Source organism: Lissotriton vulgaris, chromosome 5 (assembly GCF_964263255.1).
Source record: "Lissotriton vulgaris chromosome 5, aLisVul1.2, whole genome shotgun sequence".
Lineage (NCBI taxonomy): Eukaryota > Metazoa > Chordata > Amphibia > Caudata > Salamandridae > Lissotriton > Lissotriton vulgaris.
Genome location: NC_141693.1, coordinates 475789530 through 475805382, shown reverse-complemented (window position 1 = coordinate 475805382; position 15853 = coordinate 475789530).

Below are 15853 nucleotides of genomic sequence, written 5' to 3'. Positions count from 1 at the left end.
GGATGCTTGTCCGAACTGTGCAATCAGTGCAAACTGCATCTTGCACAGTGCAAGCGGTTGTTGTCTGCTGCTCGAGTAGATTTCAACTAGAGCGGCAACTTTCCTAATGCGATCTGGTAGCTTCTCATGGCGAGCGGTCGCAATGAGAAACCTGACCTCCCCATGTTGAGAATCTCGCCGGGAGGTTTATTTTCCGCGCTTGCTATAGGCAACTTGATGTTGCTGATTGCGAGCGCTGCGCCACGTTACGCTACGTGTGTTTGCACGGTGCTACATGCAATTCATGCAGTGCGAAGTCGCGGAAACTGTGCAAACTTCGCGAGCGTAGCGTAGTGCTTTGCCCAGGGTTAATCATTAACTATGTACAGAATATATTTTCAAACATGATTACACATGTACACACTGAAATGCTACTGTTGTCTTTGAAACAAATTATTATGATGTTTAAATGTTGGTTTTTCTGACCCTCGTTAACCAGGCAGCAATTTGGGCTTTAGCGCCATCTTTTTCAAAAATGGATCTCACCGTTGTCACTCTGGTTTCCTGCACCGTTCCCTGCCTTTCGTTTCTTCAGCACATAGTCAAATAAAATATTATATGTCTATTTCCATTGTTCTTGTTCATGCTATCTTTAATAAACTTTCTTAAGCCCAGTCACAATACTGCAACAATTTCTTCAAGGTTTTCCACTATGCCCTATTCATTCCATTAACACCCTGTCATTTATGTAACTTATTTGCTCATGGATCTCCGATTGATATTAGCATAGGGGGGCAGAATCATTATTCATGTAGTGGGATAGCGCTTAGATAATATGATTTTATATAAGACTTCGCTTTGATTTCCAGGTGAAATTATATATTTGCCCACACCACAGTCATTCTATAGTTCTGCTAATTTCATTTGTGAAAATAATGTATAAAGCCACTCAATTTTCGAGGTGAGCCAGAAAAACTTTCCTGTTCTACTAGGGATAACATCTGTTCATCTCTCAATTTTGCAGCCCACTTGGGACTTACACTGAATTTTGATTTGTATTTCTCCTTATTGTCCTAATAATTGAGAAACTTAATGGGATTAACTTTGTATCACCTTACTTTTGAATTTTACAATTAACCCCTTTAACTAATCTACTGATCTATAACTCAGTTATTGACTGGGCTTTTTTGCTTAACTGACTGTATGTACTCATATTTTTATGTGTTACATCCACACAACCAACAGCATATGCAATTGCATCTCTTGCTTGAACATGAAATACCTTGAAAAAAGAAGAGACAAGAGCATTTGACAAAACAGGAACAGTTTGTTTAATTAAACAATGTGGCCGGGAGCACAGTCACAGGCATTGGGTCTGAAGATTGTCTTGATTTATAGTCCGTCTAACATAGACTTTTATACAGTTTATTGGATGTAATAACATTTTCTGTTGATCCTTTTTTGGTAAGGAATATGTACCTCTGTCTTTGGAGCCATAAATGAGGGTATTGCATGAGGAATCCAGGTGGGCCTCAAACTTGCGTGGGCTCAATGCGACCAGTCCGAAAGTGTCCAGATGTCAGGCCTGGGAAGATTGTGATCATTGTGTGTGTTGTGTTTTGATTGGCTAAGTGTTCCTAACTTCATGTGGCATCTGACTTTAGGGTGTTTGAGAACACGCCCACCCCTTTGGCCATGTTGGCTTTGTTGGGGCAAATCTCCACAGACCGTTGTGGTTTTGCTGCACCTATCTGTGAGATTGATCTGGGATTTCCTCTTCGAGCATTTGTATGCTGAGTGCGTGCTACCCCTACCTGTGATCTGTCAATCAGTAACCTCTGGCCTGGATCTCAGGGTCTGCCTAACCATGAATTTCTGAGTCTGGGTTAATGTGGATTACACAATGGGTGAATTTGTCAATAAAGATGCAATTTCTTTTTTATACATGAATGTATTGTTATTCATGTTGATGTCAACTTTCTGGTTGTATGCCAGAACCACAAATTCCCTAACCACGTATGCCTAAAAAATGCAGTCTTAATAACGACTGTGTCTTAACCACGCATGCCTTTACCACGCATGCCTTTACAACAAATTTAGTTGTAATGGCATAATTGGTAAAATCATGTGCGTGGTTAGGATTATGGCCTAGCACCCATTCTGAGTCCTAAAACCCAGTCAACGGCCCTAGTTCTACCCCAAGCCCAGTCCTAAAAATAGCCCTACCACTTGTCCTAACTCCAAAAAGCCGACCCCAGCCCCAAAAACAAATCCCACCCAGGTGTAAAAACACCACAGTCCCACTGTGCCCTGAACTCTAACACCTGGCCCAAGCCTTGAAAATGTACTCAGAACCCTCTCTGCCCTGAACTCTAGATCCATGATCCCAGGCCTTAAAAACACCCCAGCCCCCCACTGAGCCTTAACCCCCCCTGTCCTGACCCTTAAATCCTTGACCCCAAACGTAAAAAACACCTCAGCCCCCCACCCTGACCCCTAAAACTCTCCCCCAGCCATGAAAAACATCTCAGACCACCCGCCCTAAACCCTAAACCATGACCCTATATTAAAAAATTATCCCAGCACCCCGACCTGAGCTCTAAGCTACACCGACCCACCCCTAGCCCAGAAAAGGACCCCGACTCAGCTCAGAAAACTACCTCCTAGCCCACAAAAATACCACGACCCACCCCAGCACAAAAACTTCACTAGCCCACAAAATTACCCTGACCCATCCCAGCCCACAAAACTACACTGACCCACCCCAGACCACAAAAATACCCTTGAACCCCCAGCCAAGAAAATATCCTCTCTGAGACTTGAATATACATGTGATGTTTGTTATCTGTTTTTAATTGAAGGTCCAAAAAACCCGGAATAGGACCTTAATCATGTATATAGATTGATATCTGTCTATTATTGTAAATATGAATGTTTGTTATAATCATAGTATGTTTAAATGTCATTTCTAATACATTGTTTGTCTGTATGTTTTTATGTTTAAACAGCCCTGAAGAAGTCCCATCGAAAATAAAAGGGATGAAACGCGTAGGCTGTTGCACATTTGGATGTTGCACATTTTTGGAATTGTCTATTTATAATGCAATGGAATTGATAAATTAAAGGAAGATGAAAAATAATATGTTCTAGAGATTGACTTATGTGCTGTATGGTGTTTTCTACTGTCATTCTTGAAGTTGTAAAATTACAAAAAGAATTTCCTTAAGTTCTGTAAAAATCTCACCGTGCTCCTCAAACCATTGTTTTCTTAAGTCTAGTAACCCCATTTACAAATCCCAACTAAGGACATTATTTGGAAGTAGCCATCTTTATTCTGACCCTGTCTCTATGGATGGTTCCACCTCTACAGATGCTAATGTAATCCTAAACTGAGCATCCCCAGGTCTTTCTCTGCCCTTGGCTATGCCATCCTCCGGATTGGAGATTGAAATGAGTAACATGATAGTTGTAATAGGCAGATTCCCTGTGGGGAAAGCTCCTGGGCCAGATGTAATACCAACTGATCTTTTTAAGACAAACAAACTGTTGTGGGCTCCTCTTTTGACAAATATTCTTTAAAACCATCTTAAAAATGGGTCCACGGCGGCAAGGTCTCCTGATACCATTACCCCCATCTTTAAAAAAGGTTCCAAGTAAACCTGCAGTGCTACAGCCCAATATCACTGTCAACTCAACTGCCAAGATAATGTGTAGAATTTTGCAACTGCAGTGTCTCAGCACTAATTTATGCTGATGACACAATTTTAATATCTAGGATGGCAATTACCCTACGGGGATTGCTTGACCGATTTTGCACATTTTTGGGCTGTTTGGATCTTGTGGTCAATCTGGCAAAAACCCATGTAAGCATTGCTTTCAGAGTGAATAACAATACAGTTAGCACTGTTACCACATTCTCTTATCTTGGGATACCATTTGATGAGAAACTTACTTGGGGTTAACTGAAGTCTATTAGTGCTGCTGCAGAGTGGCTTTTAGTTTTGACACCAGGCTATGAAAAAGACCATTAGAAAGCTCCCTACTATATATAAAGCTAAATGTGGTAGAAATGTCAGCTACGGGGCTGGTATCTTGGGATTCAATGACCAAACTGGGTAAGAGAGGATCTAAAATGGCCTTATTAAGAAGTTATTGGCTGTCCCAAAATCCACTAGCTCCTTTATCTGTCACTCTGAAACTGTGCTAGGGTTTATTTGTGATGCTATAAAGATGCAGTCACTTCTACTATGGTTTAGGATCTGGACAAAGAGCCAAACCTCTTTTAACTGGGCAGTCCTTACCGACTGGCTAAAGTTGGATCATTGTCTCAAAATCCCCTGGATGTTGTACATTTACCATTCTTGCAGCAGCCTGGGCTTAGTAGATCTCTTCAAGACCCCAGGAACATTTGAAGCTATTTTGCTGAACAAGTTGAAGACAATTTTTTAGCCCAATGTAAGGACAATAGACTGCGGATAGAAGCTTATAAGCCCACTGTGCAGGCATGTGCTGCAATCTGCACTAGCAATAGTATTGAGTAACCCTGGGTGTAGTTCGCAAAGTAGCACTACGCGTAGCTGCGCAAAGTGCACTTCGCACTATGTTAGCTACGCGAACTACGTAGTGCTCTGTTTGCGATGATTGCACAGTGCCAGATGCTTGTCCACACTGTGCAATCATTGAAAACGGCATCTTGCTCAGTGCGAGCTGTCGTTTTCTGCCGCTCAAGTAGATTTTTACTCGAGCAGCAGCTTTCTCAACGCGGACTGGTATTTTCTCATCACGAGCGATCGCGAGCATACGCGACCACTCGCAATAAGAAACCTGACCTCCCCGCGTTGAGAATCTCGCCGGGAGGTTTATTTGCCACGCATGCGATAGGCATCTTGATGTTGCTGATCGCGAACGAGGAAAAAGTCTCGCCGGAGAATCATTTTGTTCGCTCATGGTCGCCAGCTTGACGTTGAGGACCGTGAGCAAGAAAAAAATCATCGCTATGCTACGCGTGTTCGCACTGTGCTATGTGCAATTCGCGAGCGTAGCGTAGTTGTCCGCCTAGTGTTAATATTGAGCCGTATTTTACTTGGGTCAGCAGTCTACATCATAGGTTCATGCTAGTGAGGTTGAGATTGAATAATGTTCCTTTTTTAGCAGCCTATCCTATGCAAGGTGCCTCTTACCAATTTACCAATTTACACCCATATCCCTGTGATGGTTGTTCTTAACAGAGCATGTTGCACTTTATGTTCTTTTGAAAATACTGTACATCACTGAGAAATCTGTATATTTTACCTTTTTTAAAACAGGCCAACATTAGACATTGTAGGCCCACTTTAGCATTTCTCCAGTCATTGTCTGCGGCGAGGATCTGCTTTTTAGCTGCTAAATATATTTAACGTACTATATGGCAGCGGGCATCAGCCACATTTTGAAGAACTCTTTTGTATGTGTCTATTCTATATTGACATGTTTTTGATGTTTTTCTTGTTTTTATGATTGTTCTATGATCCCATGTTGATCAAATAAAGATTCTCATATGAAAATAGAAGTAGCCATTGCAAACAGCTTCTGCAACTGGCTTGCTCTTTGTACCCCTACCTCTGTCATTGCTCCCTGGGCCTAAGGGGAAATGAAGGCACCAACAGCAACAAAGGTGAGTAGGGCTCCAAGAACTCCTTTTAGTTTCTGTACATTCAACTTCTACACCCCCCCCCCCAACCCTTTAGCAGGGAATGAGACCTTTGAGAGGCTATTGGAGAAAAAGCATCAACTCTTTGATGTCTTTGATGGCCATAGGACGGGTAACCTCACACAAGCCTTACTCCCAGTCAAGGCTGTGGTCAATATGCACTGGCGGGGGGCTAGGCAGCAGCAGTGGTGGCAGCGGCTGCAGGGGGAATTAATTAAAAACACAACTTACCTAATGCTGCTGGCTGCCTAGTGCCTAGGTGCCCCTCTGGTCTCCTGCTGCTCCCGGCAGTCACTGGGACAGACTCCCCATCCAACTCAGACGCTGCTGTCATGCTCTGAGCAGCACCGGGATTGGCCTGAGTGAGCTGGCTTGACGCTCGCTAAGGCACAGGGAGTCTGTGCCTTTTCTCTACCTGGCTGTAGAAAACAGCTGGGTTGTAAATACCTAAGTGTGCATGTCCGTAACCGGCATTCACACTCATAAGTGCCCACCACTCCTTCCCATCTGCCATGGCCCTGCCCCGCCCCTCACGAGACACGCATGGGGCAGCCAGCACACGAAAAACAGAATGATAATGAAATGTAATCGCATTTTCCATTTGCTGGCCCGGAGCCAGTGGCGCGATGCTCCCCCATCATTGCAAAGGTGCCGCTGCCGGCTACTCCTTAGGTGAATCAGCCTTTTTAGTGCTTAAAATGACAGTATTTGTAATGTAGAACACTTTAAAATTACATAATAAAATGTACTGCAAGTCTACAGCATTGCAAACTATTGTGCACCATGGTATGCAACGGTCAGCTGCTTAATATGTGTTTTTTCCAACTTGAACAGCCGTAATTGACAAAAAGCTGCAGTTGAGACTCAAATAAATTGGTCCCATTCCTCACAATGTCTCAGGCTATTGCTCTGTTTATGAAATCATTAGGAGATATAACTTCCCTATGAGCACTTGCTAAAGGGACTTGCAAGTATTTCATCCTGGAGCACCCCTAGTCACACTGCAGGAGAGCCTACCTCGATGCCCGTGGGCCCAAGCCTGCAGGTCACTGCATGACACAGTAACCCTTTAACGTCGCATAAGTAGGGCTGGCGTGTGCTTTAAGAGAGATGTCATTCCTGGCATCCTGCATAATCAGGGCTGTCACCACGGGCGGCCTCGAGGACGATGTTCCTCTCTCAGTGTGGCTCAGAAATAATCAAACCGGTGCCGGGGCCTGTGGGAAAAGAATCTGTGTTCAAAGACAACATTTTTGAGAAAATGAGACATGCCGGCTCAGCAGTAGCCTCGGGATCTCGGAGCTCCACAGCCAGTTAGTCCCAAAATACCGTGAAATCGGCCCCTACCACCCACTCTTGCAGCTCGAATAATGCAAACTGTGGCACGAATTTCTGGTTACAGAACGTGTGGATCTTATCACGTCCGTATTCCACGTCTAATTATATCATTTACTCAAGAAGGGGGATCTTTATTTTAAGGCCCAGGCTAAGGAAGCAGTATCCGTGCTGTCTGTCACGGACGCTGTTTATTATTCAAAATATTTTTTTATTCCCTCACCAACATATTTGCAGGCTATTTTTATATACATTTTATGGTTAAACTGAAGCTCGATAGCAATCGAGGGCCGATCTGAGAAGTAGAAATACATGTAGTGCTAAATGCAGGGCACAAGCCCTAAAAATAGAAGTGGGGGACTAACCTAGTTAGGCAGTGTGTATGTGACATCACAGCTTGTGACATCACCGTGCGTGCCATCACGGCGCGTGGCATCAACCTGGCATCACAGGAAACTACATCACAGGAAGTGGCATCACAAGCCATGTCTTTTTCAGGAAGTGGCATCGCAAGAAGTGACATCAGATCTTAAGATGTCACATGTATGTTTATCATAACGAGTTTAGATGCAAACCCTACTGATTTAGACAGAAGACTCACATTTTTGTAAGCCATGCATAAATCAATGCTGTCTTTTGTCAGCGTAAAGCTTCCTTTACCCAAGTATTGAACAAACTAACTCCACCGCCAGTCTACTGAACCAGGCACAATATTCCATATGAAGCCCATTTCCATATAGATTTGATTGCTTTAGCTGCCTGCCCGCTCCAAATGTGAGACCGCTCTCCTATGTGAAGTGTTCTTACTCAACCCTACGCACCTGCACTCATTTTAGAAGACCATAACCCAAAGCAAGAAAGAAATACAGAAAGCGAAGAAAGGAGAAAGAGAGATAAGAAAACAATGATGAAGGCAGAAAAGAGGATAAAAAAACCTGCAAGAATTAATAGTTATGGTGTAGTGAATGAAAAAGGTTATGGAAGCCTTGATATTCAGCAATAGGACCCTGAGAAAAGGTTTGGGGCTCTGCATTTGTGTTTTTACAAATTACACACTGCCTCCAAAAGGTCATCTCCTCATTTTACAACAGACATCTCTCATGTTCATATTCTTGGTATTGCTATATCTAAACTGTCCTCACATTCACCAGCGTGGCCTGACAACTTACCCTGGAATCAGTACCACCAGAATGCTCACACCAAGAATGGACCTTAACTTTCTAAGTAAGATGTACCAGCTCCACCTCAAAATAAGTGTAAACCGCACAGTAGCCAAGGATGAGAAGGAAATGGTGACAAAGGTAACTTACAAGAAAAAGGCATATGCAATTCCAGCCCCAACTGGGATTTTCAAGAAAATATTGGCCCTCAGAAGGAAATATTACTAGTGTGCATAAAAACACTACCCAAGTCGGGAGATGTAGGAACAGCGGGAGACACCACAAACTTTGGCCAATAATCAGATTCTACACTAGACTACATTCTCTAATAAGAACTTTGCATTTCCTAGGCATGTTACATTGCCAACATAGTACACCAGAAGCAGCCTACTTGACCTACTTGCTAACATTAACTCTGATCCCCTGGGATCACCTATTCACTGTAACCCAATCCTGAAGGAGCCAGCCCTAAGTAAGCACACATAATATTTCACTTAATTAATAGCATACATTTTATTTACATCAGTCTCCCAGTTTTAAGAGCATCATAAGAACAAAGCTTCCTTGTGTTATTCTGTGAGGCTAGGCAAATCTCTCTCTTTTATTTCATTTAATAGTAAGCATGGGCTGAAAATCCGTTCCGCTCGCGGAATTTGCGAATTTTTGGCAATCGCGGAAAATTGTCAAAGAATTCGCAATTCGGCAGATTTTTTTTGCCTGGTCGCGCTTCAAAAATACAATCTTGCGCGAGCGGCATTGACTTACCGTGATTCTGAGTTTGCCGAGTTGTTTTCCTCCCAGTTTGCGTGCACTGCGCCATTTTCGATCTTGCTGCGTGATCGCGCGAGACTTTTCGACCGCGAGTACGTCATGGTATGATTGCACGAGACTATTCGACCACGAGTACGTCATGGAATCCTGCCATCTTGCAATGTGAGACTTTCAGAATACGTCATGAGGGCCCGCGATCACGTATCTCGAGAGTAAACAATAGTGAATACGTAGATGCGCCGCGCAGCTGACATCCGGCGGGAGATTTGAACATCTCGCTTTCCCGAAATCGCAAAAATTGCAACTCTACACAAGAAATCCATTGCTGGCAGCATAAACCTTCTGAAATTGATGATTTGGATCAGAATAACTCCTCAGATTGACATTTGGCTGCACTTTTTTGTGCAAGGAGTGCATTTTTGGGGGGTTGTGAGGAAAGAAGTGCCCCAGAGTCTCCAACTTCCTGTTCCTGTCCAGCAGGCTCCTCCCAGTGCTTTGTCCATGTCCTGGTCACTTTTCATTTGGATCTGGAGCTAGAAGGATTACTCTTTGTGGCTGCTGCTGGATATTTGTATTTTGAGGACTTTTTGTTTGGATCACTTTTGGAGTTGAGATTTTAATAGTAAGTTGGCGTTGTTTGTTTGGGGCATTGCAGTTGCTGCAACTACAATTTATAAACTTTTTCACAATTTTAAAAAAATATATTGTGGGTAGCCACAGTATCCAGTAGGCTCAGGGTTAGTCATGGGTGCATGATACAACTTTTTCTGTGAGTTTTGTTGAACTTAAATATCATTTACGGCATGGATGGCATGGAATTGAATAGCTCACTGTTATATCTATGTGGAAGTTTTTTGTAATTTTGGGGTGCATGTTAAAACCACACTAGCCAGTAGGCCCAGGGGTAGTCAGTGGTGCATGGGCCAAGTCTTTCTGTGGGGTCTCTTGAATTTAAACATCATTTAGGGCGTGGATGGCATTGGATCAGGGTGATTTGTGTGTGTATTTCAATATTTTTGGGTGTTGTTGGGGCCTGGTCCAGGGCCTGGCCATGTGGGTGGGGGCATTTTGATGCCTGGTCCAGGGCCTGGCCATGTGGGTTGGGTCTAGGGGCCATTTTGAAGCCAGGCAGTGTGCTTTGTGCCATAGGCCTGCACCCAGTCTGCCTTGCTTTCATCCATTATGCCCAGGGGTACTCAGTGGTACATAGGCCATGTCTTTCTGTGGGGTCTCTTGAATTTAATCTTCATTTAGGGCATGGATGGCATTGGATTGGGCTGATTTTTGTGTGTATTTCGATTTTTTGTGTGTTGTTGGGGCCTGGTCCAGGGCCTGGTCATATGGGTGGGGGTCTAGGGGCCATTTTGAAGCCATGCAGTGTGCTTTGTGCCATAGGCCTGCACCCAGTCTGCCTTGCTTTCATCCATTATGCCCTGGGGTACTCAGTGGTACATAGGCCATGTCTTTCTGTGGGGTCTCTTGAATTTAAACTTCATTTAGGGCATGGATGACATTGGATTGGGCTGATTTTTGTGTGTATTTTGATTTTTTGTGTGTTGTTGGGGCCTGGTCCAGGGCCTGGCCATATGGGTGGGGGTCTAGGGGCCATTTTGAAGCCAGGCAGTGTGCTTTGTGCCATAGGCCTGGACCCAGTCTGCCTTGCTTTCATCCAATATGTCCAGGGGTACTCAGTGGTGCATGGGCCATGTCTTTCTGTGGGGTCTCTTGAATTTTAACATCATTTAGGGCACGGATGGCATTGGTTTGGGGTGATTTTCGTGTGTATTTCGATTTTTTGGGTGTTGTTGGGGCCTGGTCCAGGGCCTGGCAATGTGGGTGGGGGCCAATTTGAGGCCTGGTCCAGGGCCTGGCCATGTGGGTGGGGGTCTAGGGGCCATTTTGAAGCCAGGCAGAGTGCTTTGTGCCATAGGCCTGCACGCAGTCTGCCTTGCTTTCATACATTATGCCCAGGGGTACTCAGTGGTGAATGGGCCATGCCTTTTTGTGGGGTCTCTTGAATTTAAACATAATTTATGGCATTGAAGGCATTTTATTGGGGTGATTTTTGTGTGTATTTCGATTTGTGGGTGTTGTTGGGGTCTGGTCCAGGGCCTGGCCATGTGGGTGGGGGCCATTTTGAGGCCAGGTAGTGTGCTTTGTTCCATAGGCCTGCACCCAGTCTGCCTTGCTTTCATCCATTATGCCCAGGGGTACTCAGTTGTGCATGGGCCAAGTCTTTCTGTGGGGTCTCTTGAATTTAAACATCATTTAGGGCATGGATGGGATTGGATTGGGGTTATTTTTGTGTTTATTTCGATTTTTGGGTGTTGTAGGGGCCTGGTCCAGGGCCTGGCCATGTGGATGGGGGCAATTTTGAGGCCTGGTCCAGGGCCTGGCCATGTGGGTGGGGGTCTAGGGGCCATTTTGAAGCCAGGCAGTGTGCTTTGTGCCATAGGCCTGCACCCAGTCTGCCTTGCTTTCATCCATTATTCCCAGGGGTACTCAGAGGTGCATGAAACAACTCTCTCTCTGTGGTCTCTCTTCTATTAATTTAAACATCCATTTTGGATTAGAATTGCAATTTTTATTTTGGGTCTTTCCGTTTTTGGGTGTGTTGTGTTAATAATAATAAATGCCTAGTTGCAAATATTAATTGAAGCACGACATATGCAACAATTATTTAACTGATGTTCCTCTGGCTTCCTTTGCTTTTAGATGCACAAAGACTGAGAACCAGGAATCATTCTCACCATCATCACTTGTGGTAGTGCCAGGAAGAAGTCCTGCTGCGGTGTGTGCACAACGTCACGTGACGTCACGTGTGGCCACAGACAACTCTGCAGCTCGTGCAACTGAGTCCTGCTGTTCTGACATCTGAAGAAGATGGGCCCATAGAAAGGTGGCCGTAGTTCCTCTACCAAGAAAGTTGCCAGTGCCACTGCCAGTAAGAAGGAGCAGAAGAAGCAAGTGGCACCACTTACCAAGGAGACCGGTGTGCCGACAGACACTTTTTGGGGGAAAAAAACTACGCCTGCAGCAGCGGTGTCCGCCGGGGACCAAGCTGGGAGCAGCACCTCTGCTTCATAGATCTCAGTGCCACCACGCCAAGTTAGGCCCAAGCCCATGAGTGCCGCAGAGGCAGCCACTTTTATTGCCCTTTCACCATCGACCAGTGATGTTGGCGTTGACTCATCGCAAAGTAGCATCCAATTAACGCAGGGTGTAACTCATCTGACGAGTGTTTAACCACAGCCGCAACGACAACCACAGGTGCAACAAGGAGAGGCGCAAGGAGAGGCGCAAGGAGAGGAGCAAGGAGAGGTGCAAGGAGAGGCGCATGGAGAGGCGCAAGTAGAGGCGCAAGTAGAGGCGCAATTAGAGGCGCATGGAGAGGCACATGGAGAGGCGCATGGAGAGGCGCATGAAGAGGCGCATGGAGAGGCGCAAGTAGAGGCGCATGGAGAGGCACATGGAGAGGCGCATGGAGAGGGGCATGGAGAGGGGCAAGGAGAGGCGCATGGAGAGGCCCAACTGCCCACAATGTTTGTTACTCCAGAAATAGGGGCACATCAGGAAATCGAGATTCATGCGGAGGTATCAGCCGAGCAAACCACTCCTCCTGATGATCCATTGTCTTCCAGATCCCCAGCAAGGAAAAGGTCAAAGACGGCTAGTACAACTTCTTCTTCAAGCCCCCTTTCTTCTGATGATCTAGATCTTGATTGGCACCCACCAATGCAGTCTGAGAGGGAGGCACGCCATGAGCCGACAAAGCTAGGTAAAAGGAAGGTTCCCGCAAGGCTTTTAGTTATGGGTGATGACGAAGAAGAAGTAGAAGTGGTGTATTCTGCTGCTGATGAACAGTCTGACGATGACGACACAGTCATCACAGTCGTCACTCCAGCCCCAGCAGGCAAGCAGCAGACAGACATTTTTACCCTATCCAAAAATGCTGCTGTGCAGGATGTGTGCGGCGTGGCACCACTGGTACGACCACCAACACAGGTAACTACTACACCAACACGACCTACAGCTTCCATATTCTCTCGTCAGAAAGGCCGGTAGGGACCTCCATCCAGCTCGACCTCCATTACCTCAAGTTGTGGTGCTGTAAGTGCACAACAGAGTCTAATTCCGCCACGCCCATCCTCCACTTCATCTGGCATTGAAAGTAGCACCTCCACCACCACCAGAAATCTCAACTCCCTAGTTTGGGACTTCTTTAATATTAGCAAAAAGGCGGAAAACCTAGTCATTTGTTCGATTTGTAAACCAGTAGTTAGTCGGGGTAAGCTTGGTACCAACTATGGTACCGGAGACCAGAGAGGTCATCTCCAAAAACACCACATTATCCAGTGGGAGGCACGCCTAAGTAACATCCAGAAAGCCAAAAGTACAAATCCAAATGTATCCCAGACTTAGTGGCAGCCCTCCCCCCTAATTTCTCCGCCATCTATGCCAACCGGCCAAATAATGTTATGGGGGGTGGTGTAGCTTTCCTCTTTAACGACACATTAAAGACGGAAACGATATACTCTGAGTGTATTGAAGGCGTAGACGTCCTGGGAGTGAAATTCTGCTCCCCCACGGACTGTGTAACCTTCCTGTTAGTCTACCGCCCTCCAAATACAACTGTTAAGTTCCTGGAACCATTTCTGAAGACAGTCCAGGACCTTCGCACTCGCTATGAAGGGTTGGTGGTACTGGGGGACTTCAACTTCCACTGGGAAATCATCCCGAGGAATAATAAGGCAAATCAACTAGATGAAGTCCTTACACATCTAGGAGCCAACCCACCTGAAGGGTCACACATTAGACCTGATCTGGTCCTCCCGCCCTCTCCTAGCTCCCCATGATGTTTTCCCCTTGTCCCTGGTCGGATCACTATTTGATTGAAGGTCAATTTCCTCTCTTGTTAGGACAGCAAGAAGTTAAATCTCAGTGGAAATTCCTGCGGAGCTGGAAGCAGATCAAAGCAGATGAGTTGATTACTGCCCTTTCACATACCACATATCCCTTGTCACCAAATGACGATGTGAACTCTGTAAGCACCGCCTTGCAGGTCTCCCTCAAAGAAGCTATTGAGGTTGTCGCCCCTGCGCGTAAAATCAGAATGAGAGACAAGGGCAGAGCCGCAGGATGGTTTAACAAAGACCTCAGGGTACTAAAGCAAGCTCTACGTCAACGTGAAAGAGCCTGGTGGAAGTCCCGCGCGCCCTTGGAACATGAAGCTTATATACTGCAGTTAGCACTCTATAAAAAAGCCATTCGATTGAGAAAGGCCGAATTTTATGAAACAGCCATATCAACGGCAGCTAATCCCCAGAAAGAGGTTTCTAAAGTTCTGAATGACATACGTACTATCAAAGAGCCAAAACCTTCTTTTGACTCCAAAAACTGTCAGGACTTTCAAGACTTCTTGATGAAAAAAATTGAGAAATTGGTTTCAGAAATCAATCAGATTCCAATCCTTCTGTGCTCTGCAGAACCCCTCCCACCTCCCATCAGACTCACCACGCAAAAATTATCAGTTCTACCAGCTCTAACTAAGGAGTGCCTCGCGACTATATTGAACCGGGTGAAATCTGGCTCTTCAGCTGACCCCTGTCCACCTCAGATCTTTAAGCTGGGCTGGCCGGGATTGGAGGACAATGTCCTTATGCTACTAAACCACTCCATTAAGCAGGGACTGGTGCCCTCTAATTTTAAAGAGGCTAGTGTGGTTCCGGTACTTAAAAAAGCTGGTGCGGACCCAAAAAACCTAAAGAACTTTAGGCCAATTTCCCAGCTTCCTTTTCTTGCGAAGATCCTGGAGCAGCATGTTCTACATTCTCTCACCCACTTCCTGGAAAGTAACCATCTCCTTGAGCCTAACCAGGCGGGTTTCAGAGCACACCACAGCACGACACTGGTGATGCTATCCGTGCTGGATGACCTGAGACTCAAGGCGAATAATAAGAAACCTTCAGGTACATGCATCAAACTCGGCATTTGCGATTCCTTAATTGCGATTTTTAAGGAATCGCAATTAAGGAATTGCAAATGCCTATGCATCAAGAAATCGCTAAATAAATTGTGATTTCTTAGAATTCCTTAATTGCGATTAGCATTTTGCGAATCGCAATTAAGGAATCCCTTCCCATTCATTCCTATGGGCCTAGAGGCCCATAGGAATGAATGGGAAGACAATCTCAATTTGCGAATCGCAATTAGCTAATCGCAAATTGAGATTGCGATTTCAAGGGTGCAGGGGTGTCCAAAGGACACCCTGTTGCACCCCTGAAATCAAACAATGCACATATGTTGTGTACACACATGCCCTAAGGGCATGTGTGTGCACAACATGAAAGTTAAATAAATGCAAAAAATAGCATTTTTCTAACATTTCGCAAAATTACCATGAGGTCCAACCTCATGGTAATTTTTTCTCTCTAATTGCGAATTCGCAATTTTTTTTAGGTTCATGCATTGCTTTTGAGGAATCGCAAATTTGCGATTCCTTAAAAAAAATCGCACTTGAAAAAAATCGCTAAAATAGCGATTTATTCACTTTTAAGTTGATGCATCCCAAATAGTGATTTGGGAATCGCAAACGGCCGAATTTTGCGATTCGCACCGTTTGCGATTCCCAAATCGCTTGATGCATGTGCCTGCTTGTGCCCTGATCCTCTTGGACTTATCCGCGGCATTTGATACCGTTAATCACTGCCAACTTCTATCGCGGATACAGGACCTGGGGATTCGGGGTACAGCCTTTGCCTGGTTGACATCTTTTCTAGAAGATAGGTCCCAACGAGTGCAGCTTGCTGATCTTGTATCCAAACCAGCAAAACTGACTTGGGGCGTGCCCCAGGGCTCGGCCCTGTCACCCCTACTTTTTAACATATACCTTCAGCCACTGATCGCGTCACTGAACAGG